Raw genomic sequence first — 16,298 nt, forward strand, 5'->3', positions numbered from 1 at the left:
CGCACTAGTGGCGGGAGCAATCGGAGTACTAATAAAATCATTATTATTAGTGCTCGAGAAGTTGCAAAGTTTGGTGTTTTCAGCCATGATGACTTCAACAAACAAACAAGCACACAAGCAAGCTAGAAAACCGGCAAAGGAAAACGGCAAAAAGACAAGACAAAAGAAAATGGCAAAGGAGAAAGGCAAATGAAAACGGCAAATGTGAAGTGGGGGAGAGGAAAACGACAGGCAACTGGCAAAAAAGTAAATGCAAGAGATGAGTTTGTGAGACCTACTTGGATAGATCTCTCCTTCCCCGGCAACGGCACCAGAAATACTTTTGCTACTGCAACAAAAGACCTTCCAATGGCGCCAGAAATAAGTGTGTCGACGGCACGAGGAATCCTTCTGCTACGGCTACGCCTTAAGGGACTTCCTAGGCGAATATGCAAAGGATTTCCCCCGTGGACTTGAAGCCTTGCGTTGGTGTTCCCTCGATATTGTTTCTTTGGAAATTGCACCGTATGCTATTTACCGTTGACATGGAAAGAGACATTGCCTTTGTTGCAGTCTATAACAGCCCCTGCAATGTTTAAAAAGGGTCTTCCGAGGATGACCGCCATGGCATCATCCTCGGGAATATCCAAGATAACAAAGTTTGTTAAGATAGTAACGTTGGCAACCACAACAGGAACATCCTTGCAAATGCCGATAGGGAAAGTAGTTGATTTGTCGGCCATTAGCAGAGAGATTTCAGTGGGCGTCAACTTATCCAGTTCAAGTCTATGATAAAGAGAGAGAGGCATAACACTAACACCAGCTCCAAGGTCGCATAAAGCAGTTCTAAGATAGTTGCCTTTAATGGAGCAAGGTATAGTGGGCACTACGGGATCACCTAGTTTCTTAGGAGTTCCACCCTTGAAGGTATAAGTTAGGAAGCATGGTGGAAATCTCAACCTCAGGTATCCTCCTCTTATTAGTCACAATATCCTTCATGTACTTAGCATATGGAGACATTTTGAGCATATCTGTCAAACGCATTTGCAGGAAGACAGGTCTAATCATTTCAACAAAGCGCTTAAAATCCTGATCATCCTTTTTCTTGGATGGTTTGGGAGGAAAGGGCATGGGTTTCTGAACCCATGGTTTGCTTTCTTGACCATGCTTCCTACCAACAAAGTCATTCTTATCGTATCTTCTATTATTAGGTTGTGGGTTATCAAGATCAACAGGTTTAATCTCCACATCGTTATCATTGCTAGGTTGAGTGCTACTGCAACAAAAGACCTTCCAATGGCGCCAGAAATAAGCGTGTCGACGGCACCAGGAATCCTTCTACTACGGCTACGCATTAAGGGACTTCCTAGGCAAATATGCAAAGGATTTCCCCCTGGCCTTGGAGCCTTGCGTTGGTGTTCCCTCGAAGCGGAAAGGGTGATGTAGCATAGCGGTGGAAAGTATTTCCCTCAGTTTGAGAACCAAGGTATCGATCTAGTGAAGGAGTATCACAAGTGCCTCCACAAACACAAAAAGATTGCTCCCAACGCTATGAAGGGGTTGTCAATCCCTTATAGATTGTTCGCCAAGTGAGAACTAAAAGCAACAAAGTAACAAAGCAAAGTAAAAGCGAAAGTGGAAACGATAGGTGTGAATAGACCTGAGGGCCGTAGTGTTTACTAGTGGCTTCTCTCATGAAAGCAAGTAGACGGTGGGTGAACAAATTACTGTCGAGCAATTGATAGAACCGCGCAAAGTCGTGACATCATCTATGGCAATGATTATATCTATAGGCATCATGTCCAAAACAAGTAGACCAATACTTTCTCCATCTACTACTATTACTCCATAAGTCGACCACTATCGAGCATGCATCTAGCGTATTATGTCCAAAAGAACAGAGTAACGCCTTAAGCAAGATGACATGATGTAGATGGACAATCTCATATCTACGACAGAGCCCACCTTGTTACCCTTGATGGCAACTACACGATGTGTGCCTTGCTGCCCCTACTGTCACTGGGAAAGGTCACCACACGGTACGAACCCAAAACCAAGCACTTCTCCCATTGCAAGAATCATAGATCTAGTTGGCCAAACAAAACCCAAGACTCGGAGAGACTTACAAGGATATCAAATCATGCATATAAGAAATCAGCAAAGACTCAAATATATATCATAGATAATTTGATCACAAATCCACAATTCATTGGATCTCGACAAACACACCGCCAAAGAGGATTACATCAGATAGATCTCCATGAAGATCATGGAGAACTTTGTATTGAAGATCCAAGAGAGAGAAGAAGCCATCTAGCTACTAACTACGGACCCGTAGGTCTGAAGTGAACTACTCACGAGTTATTGGAGGGGCGATGATGTTGATGTAGAAGCCCTCCATATCCAAAGTCCCCTCCGGCAGGGCACCGGGATGGGTCTCTAGATGAGATCTCGCGGAAATAGAAGCTTGCGGTGGCGGAAAATTATTTTCGTGGATCCCTTGATTTTTCTGTATTTTAGGGAATATATAGGCGAAGGATCTAGGGAGGGGGCACCAGGGAGGCCACAAGCCTGCCCACCGCCGCCCCCTGGTGGCGGATGGGGGCATGTGGGCTCCCTGTAACCCTCCTGGCTTGGCCCACAAGCCCCCTGATCTTCTTTCGTTCGGAAAAAAATCATTTCGGGGATTTTATTCCGTTTGGACTCCGTTCCAAAATCAGATCTGAAAAGAGCCAAAAACACAGAAAAAACACGAACTGGCACTTGGCATTGAATTAATAAGTTAGTCCCAAAAAAGATATAAAAGGTACATAAAACATCCAAAGATGACAAGATAACAGCATGAAACCATCAAAAATTATCGATACGTTTGAGACGTACCATTGAGCATCAACATGAACATCACTATGGATATTATCATTAGGCTCATGTTCATCACCATTTTGTGTTTCAGCATCAGAAACAGAGGCATCGTTTGGACTCTCAGGTGTAGCAGCAACAGGGTTGCTAGCGTGCAGGTTCCTGTCATATCTCTTCTTCTTCCTAGGATGACTAGGTGCATCACTGCTAACTCCTTGAGAATCTTGTTCAATTCTCTTTGGATGACCCTCAGGATACAAAGGTTCCTGGTCATTCTACCGCCTCTAGTAACGACTGTGACAGAATTGTCATTCAACTCATTGAGCAAGTCATTCTGAGCTTTAAGTACTTGTTCTACTTGAGTAGTAATCATAGAGGCATGTTTACTCAGAAGCTTAAGATCATTGACGTTTCTGTCCACACAAGCACTTAAATGACTAAGCATATGAGCATTCTGTTCCAATTGTCTGCTAACATAATCATTGAAACTCTGTTGTTTGGCAACAAAGATATCAAATTCATCCAGGCATAGGCTAGCAGGTTTATCAAAAGGAAAATCACTCTCATCAAACCTACGCAGAGAATTTACTTCTACTACCTGTATCGGGTTATCTAGACCATGGATCTCTTTGATAGGTGGTAGATTTTTGACATCTCCAGATTTTATGCCTTTCTCTTTCATAGATTGCTTTGCTTCGTGCATATCTTCAGGACCGAGGAATAGAATACCTCTTTTCTTCGGAGTTGGATTAGGAGGTGGTTCGGGAATAGTCCAATCATTCTCATTGCACAAGATGTTATTCAATAGGATCTCAGCTTGTTCTACAGTTTGTTCCCTAAAAACACAACCGGCACAACTATCTAGGTGGTCTCTAGAAGCATCGGTAAGACCATTATAGAAGATACCAAGTATTTCATTCTTCTCAAGAGGGTGATTAGGCAAAGCATTCAATAGCTGGACGAGCCTCCCCCAAGCATGTGGGACACTCTCTTCTCCAGCTTGAGCAAAGTTGTATATTTCCTGCAAGGCAGCTTGCTTCTTATGGGCAGGGAAATATTTTTCAGAGAAGTAGTAAACCATATCCTAGAGGCTACGCACACAACCAGGAGCAAGAGAAGTGAACCAAGTCTTAGCATCATCCTTTAGCGAGAAAGGAAACAGCTCGAGGATATAGTAGTGGCGAATCTTTTCCTCACTCGTGAAGAGGGTGGCTATATCGTGCAGTTTGGTAAGATGGGCTACAACCGATTCAGACTCATGACCATGAAAAGGATCAGATTCGACAAGAGTGATTAACTCAGGGTAGACAGAGAATTCATAATCCTTATCGGTCACAAAGATAGGCGAAGTAGCAAACTTCGGGTCATATTTCATCTTAGCATTCAGAGATTTTTCTTTCCACTTGAGCAGTAGATTCTCAACATCATAGCTATCCTTACACGCAAGAAAATCCTCAGCTATCTCTCCCTCCATAACATAACACTCAGGCATATCAGGCAATTTAAATCTAGGAGAGCTAGTTCTAGCAGGAAAAATAGCAGGTTCTACTTCAATAGTATCAGCAGTTTAAGAAGTATCATCACATCTAGTAGCAACTCTAGCAATTTGTGCATCAAGGAATGCACCTAGTGGCAAAGCAGTATCAAGCATAACATCATCATAAGCATAATGGGCAGCAGAAGTAGCATCATCAAGCACACGCGACATATCAAGATTTCTAGCAGGAGGTGGTGTCACAAACTTACTCATAAATGAAGGTGAATCAAGTGCAGAGCTAGATGGTAGTTCCTTACCTGTCCTCGTAGTTGAGGGGAAGACTTTAGTTATTGGATCTATTGGATTCCTCATAGTGAACAGTAGATGTAAATCCCAAGTAACTCACAGCATATAGCTGTGCTTCCCCTGCAACGGCGCCAGAAAAAGGTCTTGATAACCAACAAGTATAGGGGATTGATACGTCTCCGTCGTATCTACTTTTCCGAACTCTTTTGCCCTTGTTTTCGACTCTAATTTGCATGATTTGAATGGAACTAACCCGGACTAACGCTATTTTCAGCAGAATTGCCATGGTGTTGTTTTTGTGCAGAAATAAAATTTCTCAGAATGACCTGAAAATTTACGGAGAATTTTTCTGGAATTAATGAAAAATACATGCGTAAACATCCACCGGAGGAGGTGAGCCAGTGGGCCACAAGCCCAGGGGCCGCGCCGTGAGGGCTTGTGGGGCCCATGAGGCTCCAACGCCTCCAAACTTAGCTCTATGTATTCTGTTTCGCCCGGAAAAAAAATTAGGGAGAAGGATTCATCGCGTTTGACGATACGGAGGCGGCGCCACCTCCTGTTCTTCATCTGGAGGGCAGATTTGGAGTCCGTTTTGGGCTCGGGAGAGGGGAAATCGTCGCCATCGTCATCATCAACCTTCCTCCATCGACAATTCCATGATGCTCTTCACCGTTCGTGAGTAATCTCATCGTAGGCTTGCTAGACGGTGCTGGGTTGGATGAGATCTATCATGTATTCGAGTTAGTTTTCACGGGGATTGATCCCTAGTATCCACTATGTTCTGAGATTGATGTTGCTACTACTTTGCCATGCTTAATGCTTGTCACTAGGGCCCGAGTGCCATGATTTCAGATCTGAACCTATTATGTTGTCGCCAATATATGTGTGTTTTAGATCATATCTTGTAAGTTGTAGTCACCTACTATGTGTTATGACCCGGCAACCCCGGAGTGACAATAGCCGGAACCACTCCTAGAGATGACCATAGTATGAGGAGTTCATGTATTCACCACGTGTTAATGCGTTGGTCCGGTTCTTTATTAAAAGGAGAACCTTAATATCCCGTAGTTTCCATTAGGACCCCTCTGCCACGGGAGGGATGGACAATAGATGTCATGCAAGTTCTTTTCCCTAAGCACGTATGACTACATACGGAATACATGCCTACATTAGATTGACGAATGGGAGCTAATTACATATCTCTCCGTGTTATAGTTGTTACATGATGAATCACATCCAGCATACTCATCCATCACCGATCCACTGCCTACGAGTCTTTTACTACTGGTCCTTGCTATGTTACTTTGCTGCTACTATTGTCACTGTTGTTACTGTTGCTCTGTCGCTACTACTGTTACTATTGCTCTGTTGCTACTGTTGTTGCTCTGTTGCTACTGTTGTTCTTTGCTACTTCTGTCACTACTACTGTTACTTGCTACTTTGATGTTACTTGCTGCAATACTTTACTGGCGCCATTGATACAACAAGTCAGGAATAGTCTGCCGTCAACAGATTCTTTTCTGGCACCGTTCCTATCATACCACTTTGCTACTGATACTTTGCTTGCAGACACTTATCTTTTAGGTGTGGTTGAACTGACAACTCAGCTGCTAATACTTGAGAATATTCTTTCGCTTCCCCTTGTGGCGAATCAATAAATTTGGGTTGAATACTCTACCCTCAAAAACTACTACGATCCCATACGCTTGTGGGTCATCAAGGCAATTTTCGGGCGCCATTGCTGGGGAGGCACAGCTATATTCTCTCAGTCACTTGGGATTGACGTCTGCTAGTCGCTATGAGGAATTCGAAAGATCCAAGAACTGAAATCTTGCCTTCCACTACGAGGACAGGTAAGGAACTACCATCTAGCTCTCCACTTGATTCACCTTCAGTTTTGAGTAAGTTTGCGACATTGCCTCCTGCTAGAAATCTTGATATGTCGCCTGTGCTTGATGATGCTACTTCTGCTGCCCATGATGCTTATGATGATGCTATGCTTGATACTATGCCTCATACTATGCCTGATGATGCTATGCTTGATACTACTGTGCTTGATGATGCTACTTCTGCTGCCCATGATGCTATGCTTGATACTATGCCTGATGATGCTATGCCTGATTCTGCTTTGCCACTAGGTGCATTCCTTGATGCACAAATTGCTAGAATTGCTGCTAGATGTGATGATACTTCTGAAACTGCTGATACTATTGAAGTAGAATCTGCTACTATGCATGAATTGCCTGTTATGCCTGAGCGCTATGTTATGGAGGGAGGGATAGCTGAGGACTTTCTTGCGTGTAAGGATAGCTATGATGTTGAGAAACTACTGCTCAAGTGGAAAGAAAAATCTCTGAATGCTAGGATGAAATACGACCCGAAGTTTGCTACTTCGCATATCTTTGTGACCGTTAAGGATTATGAATTCTGTGTCGACCCTGAGTTAATCACTCTAGTCGAATCTGATCCTTTTCACGGTTATGAGTCTGAAATGGTTGTAGCCCATCTTACCACACTGCACGATATAGCCACCTTATTCACTAGTGAGGAACTATATCCTCAAGTTGTTTCCTTTCTCACTAAAGGATGATGCTAAGACCTGGTTCACTTCTCTTGCTCCTGGTTGTGTGCGTAGCCCCCAGGATATGGTCTACTACACCTCTGAAAAATATTTCCCTGCCCATAAGAAGCAAGCTGCCTTGCAGGAAATATACAACTTTTCTCAAGCTTAAGAAGGGAGTCTCCCAGAACCTTGGGGAGGCTTGTCCAGCTACTGAATGCTTTGCGTGATCAACCTCTTGAGAAGAATGAAATACTTGATATCTTCTATAATGGACTTGCCAATGCTTCCAAAGACCACCTAGATAGTTGTGTTGGTTGTGTTTTTAGGGAACGAACCGTAGACCAAGCTGAGATTCTACTGAATAACATCTTGTGCAATGAGATTGCTTGGACTATTCCCGAACCACCTCCTAAGCCAACTCCGAAGAAAAGAGGTACTCTAATCCTCAGTCCTGAAGATATGCAAGATGCCAATAAATTTATGCGAGAGAAAGGCATTAAATATGGATATGTCAAAAATCTACCACCTATCGAAGAGATCCATGGTCTCGATAACCCGATACAGGTAGTAGAAGTAAATTCTCTGTGTAGGTTTGATGAGAGTGATATTCCTTTTGACAAACCTGCTAGCTTATGGCTGGATGAATTTGATAACTTTGTTGCCAAACAACAGAGTTTCAATGATTATGTTAGCAGACAATTGGAACAGAATGCTCGTATGCTTAGTCATTTAAGTGCTTGTGTGGACAGAAATGTCAATGATCTTAAGCTCATGAGTAGACATGCCTCTATGGTTACTACTCAAGTAGAACAAGTACTTAAGACTCAAAATGACTTGCTCAATGAGTTGAATGACAATTCTGTTAGAGTCGTCACTAGAGGTGGTAGAATGACCCAGGAACCTTTGTATCCTGAGGGTCATTCGAAGAGAATTGAACAAGATTCTCAAGGAGTTAGCACTCATGCACCTAGTCATCCTAGAAAGAAGAAGAAATATGATAGGAACTTGCACGCTAGCAACTCTTTTGCTGCTACACCTGAGAGTCCAAACGATGCCTCTGTCTCTGATGCTGAAACACAATCTGGTGATGAACATGAGCCTAATGATAATATCAATAGTGATGAGGATTTTGAGCAATTCGTTGAAACCCATGCCCTTTCCTCCCAAACATCCAATCTGGTGCTGAAACCCATGCCCTTTCCTCCCAAACATCCAAGAAAAAGGATGATGAGGATTTTGAGCAATTCGTTGAAATGATTAGACCTGTCTTTCTACAAATGCGTTTGACACATATGCTCAAAATGTCTTTGTATGCTAAGTACATGAAAGATATTGTGCCTAATAAAAGGAGGATACCAGAGGTTTATATTTCCTCGATGCTTGCTAATTATACCTTCAAGGGTGGAACTCCTAAGAAACTAGGTGATCCAGTGTGCCCACTATACCTTGCTCCATTAAAGGTAACAACATTAGAACTGCTTTATGCGACCTTGGAGCCGGTGTTAGTTTTATGCCTCTCTCTCTTTATCGTAGACTTGAACTGGATAAGTTGACACCCACTGAAATTTCTCTGCAAATGGCGGACAAATCAACTGCTTTCCCTATCGGCATTTGCGAGGATGTGCCTGTTGTGGTTGCTAACGTCACCATCTTAACAGACTTTGTTATCTTGGATATTCCTAAGGAGGATGCCATGGCGGTCATCCTCGGAAGACCCTTTTTAAACACTGCAGGGGCTGTTATAGATTGCAACAAAGGCAATGTCACTTTCCATGTCAACGGTAATGAGCATACGATGCACTTTCCGAAAAAACAATATCGAGTACATTGCATCAATGCTATCGAAAAAACTTCATCGATACTTATTGGGAGCTTTGAATGCCCTATTCCTCGTGTCAAGATGAAGTATGATTTGCTTGTTGGGGAGATACACATCCCCAATGAGGTGACCTGGTGACTATTTGGAAATTTTCCGTTCTCTTCTTGCGATTCGAAAAAGTTTGTCAAAGAGGCTTGATCAACCTCACTCACGTATTTCTTTCGATGACCATGAGATGGATGAATTAAGGAATCACAAACCTGTGTTCCAAGCTTTCACTTTCGGTTGCTTAGAAGAAAAATCATAGGTTTAGTTTAGTTTTCCCTGTTTTCTGTTTTTGCGTCCGGTAGAAAAGTACCCCGAAAATAAAAGTTCTCTGAACGTCTTGAAAATCAAGTATGATTTTTTCTGGAATTTTTGAAAAATTCTGAGACAAAGAGTTTGTCTGGGGGCTGCACCGGTGGGCCATAAGCCCTAATGGCGCGGGCACCCCCCTAGCCAGGCCACCCAGGCTTGTGGGGCCCACAGGCACCCCCTCCTCTCATTCTTGCTCTCATCTGGTTCTCCTACCACCAGAAAAAATCGTTTCGCAGCTCAAACCTGTGTTCTTGCTCCTCTTGCTGGGATTTTCGATCTCTTTGCTCAAATCACCATTCTCCGAACTGTTTTGGGGAAATTACTCCTTGGTAAGTGACTCCTCCATTGGTCCAATTAGTTTTTGCTCTAGTGCCTTATACTCCGCGTATTTTTGTTGCCTTGGTGACCATGTCCTTGAGCTTTGCATGCTGAGTTTAGCTGGTCCCAAGTAGTTTTGATACGTAATATGTCCTCTAGGCACTTGTGGGAGTTGTTGCTACGAGTTTCGTTGAGCTTGTTCACTTTTCCGTAGAATCACCAAAAATTTCAGAAAATTTCAGAGATAGAGAAGGGAAAAGATGAGGAGGTTCTTAAGAGGCTCGTCAAGCCGTGACCCCAAGGATGATGGGAGTGAGAAGAAGCCCAAGTATCTGGTCCCTCGAGTCACAGAAGTTCAAGCGTGCGAGTGTCCAAGCGACGTGTTCTTATGCGCCGCTGGAATTTATGAGGACTTTTATCACTTGGTGGAAAACGCAGGCCTTACCGCCTTAGTTGAAGATAAGTGTCCGCAATACCTCCTCCTCACTAATATCTTCGTACAAAGCTTTAACTTCTACCTGAGGATGAATCCTCTTATGGTTGAGTTCAAACTTTATGATATCCCCCAGCGCATGTCACTCCAGGATTTTTGCAATGTTTGCAAATTACCTTATGTTGGGGATATTCATGAACCTCGTCCATGGGACTTGGAAGCTTTCATTGATACTATTATTGTAGGAGAGGAGAGAGGAGTGTCTTGCGCTAGAGCTGCTAGCAATCATTTTCCCATGCTTCGGTACTTCTCATTATTTGTGGGAAAATGTTTGATTGGCCGTGGGAAAGCTGGGTTACTTAGTTCCCCAGATCTTGCGGTCTTGCGCGAAGCCCTTTATAACGATAAAACTTATAGCTTGGGCACTATAGTAGCTCAACGGTTGAACCTAAACCGTTCTAAAGGTGTTGCCTATGGAGGTATCTATGCTACTCGTCTTGCTAGACACTTTGAGATACCTGTTAGACTGGAGGAGGAAGAAGAGATTCTTCTTCCCGAGAGATATCTAGATTACGATAGCATGGTTCGCCATGACTTCCTTGATAGAGATATAAGTAGAAGGATGATTTATAACCTGGTATTTAGTCAGGGTACTCGTGAGACTATTACTTTGCCTGCTCCTTCTTTGTTAAATCTTCATGCAGGCAGGTACATTATTATGCCCTCGCACATCTACGCATATTGGGGCCTAGCCCAACCACAGGTGCCCGTGCCCGAGCCACCAGTCGAGTACCAGACGCCAGTTTATCAGTGGGAGCCACATGAGCTCACACAGCAGTGCCATCCTCGGTCCACTCCGGAGTATCCCGGAGCTGGTTATTTCCCTCCTTGGGAGTAGACCAACTTAGGCCAAAAGCCTAAGCTTGGGGGAGTACGTGTTCTCACCGACTTTACATTCTTGCTTATGCTTTCACTTTGTTCGTCGGTGTTCACACTTTGCCACTGTATCATCCATGCTAGTTTATTTTCTTTTTCTCGTTTTCTTTTCGTGTGTCTGTCTAGTTTGACAAAAAACAAAAAACAAATTCTTTTTCTTCTTTTGCTTGTTGGGAGCTTTCCCGTGTAAACATTTTTCTTTTTCTTTGGGTCAAGTTAGAAGATATTGGTTACAATGTTTAGTGGCACTTGCATGCATACCTGTTTAGCTTTCAAAGAGCCATCTTACTTTGTCTTCTCCTTTGTGTTTGCTTGCAGATTCCAGCGTAGTCCAATGCACGAGCACGATTATTATTCACAACATTCGGTCGTGCAAGTGAAAGGCAATAATGACGATATATGATGAAGTGACTGAGCCTGGAAAAGCTGGTATGAACTCGATCCATTTTGTTTTTGTAAATATGACTAGCTCATCATGCCTGATTCAGCTATGTTGTGCGAGAAACATGTTTGCAATGACAACTTAGAGATCATAGTTTCTTATGCCATGCTTACTTAGCTAGGAGCTTATAATGGTTTGTCTTGGATGCCCACATGAATGTTGAGATGACTATGTTGTAGTATGATAGGATGGTATCCTCCTTTGAATGATTCAAGTGGCTTGACTTGGCGCATGTTCACGCATGTAGTTGAAACCAAATCAACATAGCCTCTATGATGTTCATGTTCATGTTCATGGTGATTTATGTCCTACTCATGTTTAGACTCAGTGTTAGTTAATATCAATGCATTTTGATGACTGTTGGTCGCTTCCCAGTCTTTTGCTAGCCTTCACTTGTACTAAGCGGGAATACTACTTGTGCATCCACTTCCATAAACCCGAACTTGTTCCATGTGAGTCCACCATACCTACCTAAATGCGGTATCTACCTGCCGTTCCAAGTAAATTTGCATGTGCCACTCTCTAAACCTTCAAGAAATAATCTGTTTTGCATCCCAGAACCGCTCATGTGGTGACAGGGGGCTATTGGTATCTTCCATGCTAGGCGTGTTATCCTCGATATGTGTTTATTCACTATCATTCACGAGAAAGGGGGTGGTAATTGGAATTCCCAGTTCCATACTCAAATCGAAAATATAATTGCAAACAAAACTCCCCCAGGATTGATGTTGGTTTGGACCGTACACGAGGATTCGGCTAGCTGTGGAGTGTGATTGCTTGGTGGTGGGAGAGTCTAAACTTTACTCTTCTTTTTGGGAACCGCCTATAGCATGTGTAGAGTGGAATATGGTGAGAACTCTTAGTCATTGCGTTGACAATGAGAGCATGCCACCGAAAATTATTATCTTTGTTTTCAAAGCTTGAGCTCTGGCACCTCTGCAAATCAATGCTTCTCTCTGCGAAGGGCCTGACTATTTATGTTCCTCTTAAGTCATCCTCCTCTTATAAAAAGCACCAATTAGAGAGCACCTCTATCATTTTTATGCTTTGCTTTTAATTGTGTTGATTATGACTATGACTGGATCTTCATTGCCATTAATTACAATGTTTAGGCAGCCCTTGGTCTTTGAAGGTGTTCTGCATTTATGTTTTGCGGTCTCAGAAAGAGCTAGCGAGATACCATCTGTTCGTACTGCTTCATGTTGTTTTGATTGAAGTGTTGACATTTGAGGCTTATTATTATTTGCTCGCTACTTGATTATGCCATTGATATGAGTTTACCGTGAGACCTACATGTCATTTGCTTATGTGCTTTGCTTGTGATCTTGCTGAAATTCTGGTTATGAGTTAGACATAGTTGCAACCATGATGTCCCACAAGCGTATGGGATCGCAGCAGTTTTCGAGGGTAGAGTATTCAACCCAAATTTATTGATTCGACTCAAGGGGAAGCGAAAGAATATTCTCAAGTATTAGCAGCTGAGTTGTCAATTCAACCACACCTGAAAGATTAGTGTCTGCAAGCAAAGTATCAGTAGCAAGGTAGTATGGTAGCAACGGTGCTAGAAAAAGCCTTGGTTGATGGGATGTTAGTACCGCTTACCTAGCCTCGGCAAAGGCGCCAACAAAGTCTTGCAACAAGTAACAGCGGAGTAGTAAGGAACAGTAGTAGCAGCAGCAATAAAGTAACAGCAGTACCAACAGTAGCAGCAAAGTGACAGCAGTAGCAGCAAAGTGGCCCAATCCCTCTTGTAGCAAGGGACACGCCTAGACAAAGTAACGTACCGAGCACCAGTAGTAAAAGACTCGTAGGCAGTGGATCGGTGATGGATGAGTGTGACGGATGTGATTCATCATGTAACAACTATAACACAGAGAGATAAGTAACTAGGTCTCGTTCGTCAATCTAATGTAGGCATGTATTCCGTATGTAGTCATACGTGCTTAGGGAAAAGAACTTGCATGACATCTATTGTCCATCCCTCCCGTGGCAGCGGGGTCCTAATGGAAACTACGGGATATTAAGGTTCTTCTTTTAATAAAGAACCGGACCAACACATTAACACGCGGTGAATAGATGAACTCCTCATACTATGGTCATCTCCGGGAGTGGCTCCGATTATTGTCACTCCGGGGTTGCCGGGTCATAACACATAGTAGGTGACTACAACTTGCAAGATAGGATCTAAAACACACATATATTGGCGACAACATAATAGGTTCATATCTGAAATCATGGCACTCGGGCCCTAGTGACAAGCATTAAGCATAGCCAAGTAGTAGCAACATCAATCTAGAACATAGTGGATACTAGGGATCAATCCCCGTCAAGAACTAACTCGATTACATGATAGATCTCATCCAACTCATCACCGTCCAACAAGCCTACGATGAGATTACTCACAAAAAATGAAGAGCATCATGGAATTGTCGATGGAGAAAGGTTGATGATGACGATGGCGACGATTTCCCCTCTCCGGAGCCGGCAACGGACTCCAGATCTGCCCTCCAGATGAAGAACAGGATGTGGCGGCACCTCCGTACCGCAAAACGCGATGAAACCTTCTCTTTGATTTTTTCCAGGCGAAACGGAAGATATAGATCTGAGATTGGGGGCGGTGGTGCCACGTGGGCCCCACAAGCCTGCATGGCGCGGCCATAGGGGTGGTCGCGGCCTGTGGGCTTGTGGCCCACTGGCACGCCCCCTCCGGTGGATCTTTGCGCAAGTATTTTTCTTTTATTCCAGAAAAAAATCTCCGTAAATTTTCACGACATTTTGAGAACTTTCATTTCTGCACAAAAACAACACCATGGCAATTCTGCTGAAAACAGCGTCAGTCCGGGTTAGTTCCATTCAAATCATGCAAGTTAGAGTCCAAAACAAGGGCAAAAGAGTTCAGAAAAGTAGATACGACAGAGACGTATCAAACCACAAGATCAAACAGAGTTTGTCAAAGTTTTTCTTTTGTCTCTTTCAGTTTGTCAACTGAATTGCTTGAGGACAAGCAAGGCTTTAAGCTTAGGGGAGTTGATACGTCTCCGTCGTATCTACTTTTCCGAACTCTTTTGCCGTTGTTTTGGACTGTAATTTGCATGATTTGAATGGAACTAACCCGGACTAACATTGTTTTCAGCTAAATTGCCATGGTGTTGTTTTTGTGCAGAAATAAAAGTTCTCGGAATGACCTGAAATTTTACGGAGAATTTTTTGGAATTAATGAAAAATACCTGCACAAAGATCCACCGGAGGAGGTGAGCCAGTGGGCCACAAGCCCAGGGGCCGCGACCACCCCCCTGGCCGCGCCGTGAGGGCTTTTGGGGCCCACGAGGCTCCACCGCCTCCAAACTCAGCTCTATATATTCCGTTTCGCCCGGAAAAAAAATCAGGGAGAAGGATTCATCGCGTTTTACGATAGGGAGGCGCCGCCACCTCCTGTTCTTCATCTGGAGCGCAGATCTGGAGTCCGTTTTGGGCTCCAGAGAGGGGAAATCATCGCCATCGTCATCATCAACCTTCCTCCATCGACAATTCCATGATGCTCTGCACTGTTCGTGAGTAATCTCATCGTAGGCTTGCTGGACGGTGATGGGTTGGATGAGATCTATCATGTAATCGAGTTAGTTTTCACGGGGATTGATCCCTAGTATCCACTATGTTCTGAGATTGATGTTGCTACTACTTTTCCATGCTTAATGCTTGTCACTAGGGCCCGAGTGCCATGATTTCAGATCTGAACCTATTATGTTGTTGCCAATATACGTGTGTTTTAGATCCTACCTTGCAAGTTGTAGTCACCTACTATGTGTTATGACCCGGCAACCCCTGAGTGACAATAGCCGGAACCACTCCCGGAAATGACCATAGTATGAGGAGTTCATGTATTCACCACGTGTTAATGCGTTGGTCCGGTTCTTTATTAAAAGGAGAACCTTAATATCCCGTAGTTTCCATTAGGACCCCGCTGCCACGGGAGGGATGGACAATAGATGTCATGCAAGTTCTTTTCCCTAAGCACGTATGACTACATACGGAATACATGCCTACATTAGATTGACGAACGGGAGCTAGTTACATATCTCTCCGTGTCATAGCTATTACATGATGAATCACATCCGTCATACTCATCCATCACCGATCCACTGCCTACGAGTCGTTTACTACTGGTCCATGCTATGTTACGTTGTTGCTACTGCTGTCACTGTTGTTACTGTTGCTCTGTCGCTACTGTTGTTACTATTGCTCTGTTGCTACTGCTACTGCTGTTCCTTGCTACTGCTGTCACTACTACTGTTACTTGCTACTTTGTTGTTACTTGCTGCAACACTTTACTGGCACCATTGATACAACAAGTCAGGAATAGTCTACCGGTAACAGATTCTTTTCTAGCACCGTTGCTATCATACCACTTTGCTACTGATACTTTGCTTGCAAACACTAATCTTTCAGATGTGGTTGAACTAACAACTCAGCTGCTAATACTTGAGAATATTATTTCGCTTCCCCTTGTGGCGAATCAACAAATTTGGGTTGAATACTCTACCCTCGAAAACTGCTGCGATCACATACGCTTGTGGGTCATCAGGGGTCGCAACAGTTTTCGAGGGTAGAGTATTCAACCCAAATTTATTGATTCGACTCAAGGGGAAGCCAAAGAATATTCTCAAGTATTAGCAGTTGAGTTGTCAATTCAACCACACCTGAAAGATTTAGTATCTGCAGCAAAGTATCAGTAGCAAGGTGGTATGATAGCAGCAGTAGCAACAGTAACCAGTAGGAGCAAAGTGACAGCAGTAGCAATAGAGTAACAGT

The sequence above is a fragment of the Hordeum vulgare genome, chromosome 5H (assembly GCF_904849725.1).
Source record: "Hordeum vulgare subsp. vulgare chromosome 5H, MorexV3_pseudomolecules_assembly, whole genome shotgun sequence".
In the NCBI taxonomy this organism is placed as follows: domain Eukaryota; kingdom Viridiplantae; phylum Streptophyta; class Magnoliopsida; order Poales; family Poaceae; genus Hordeum; species Hordeum vulgare.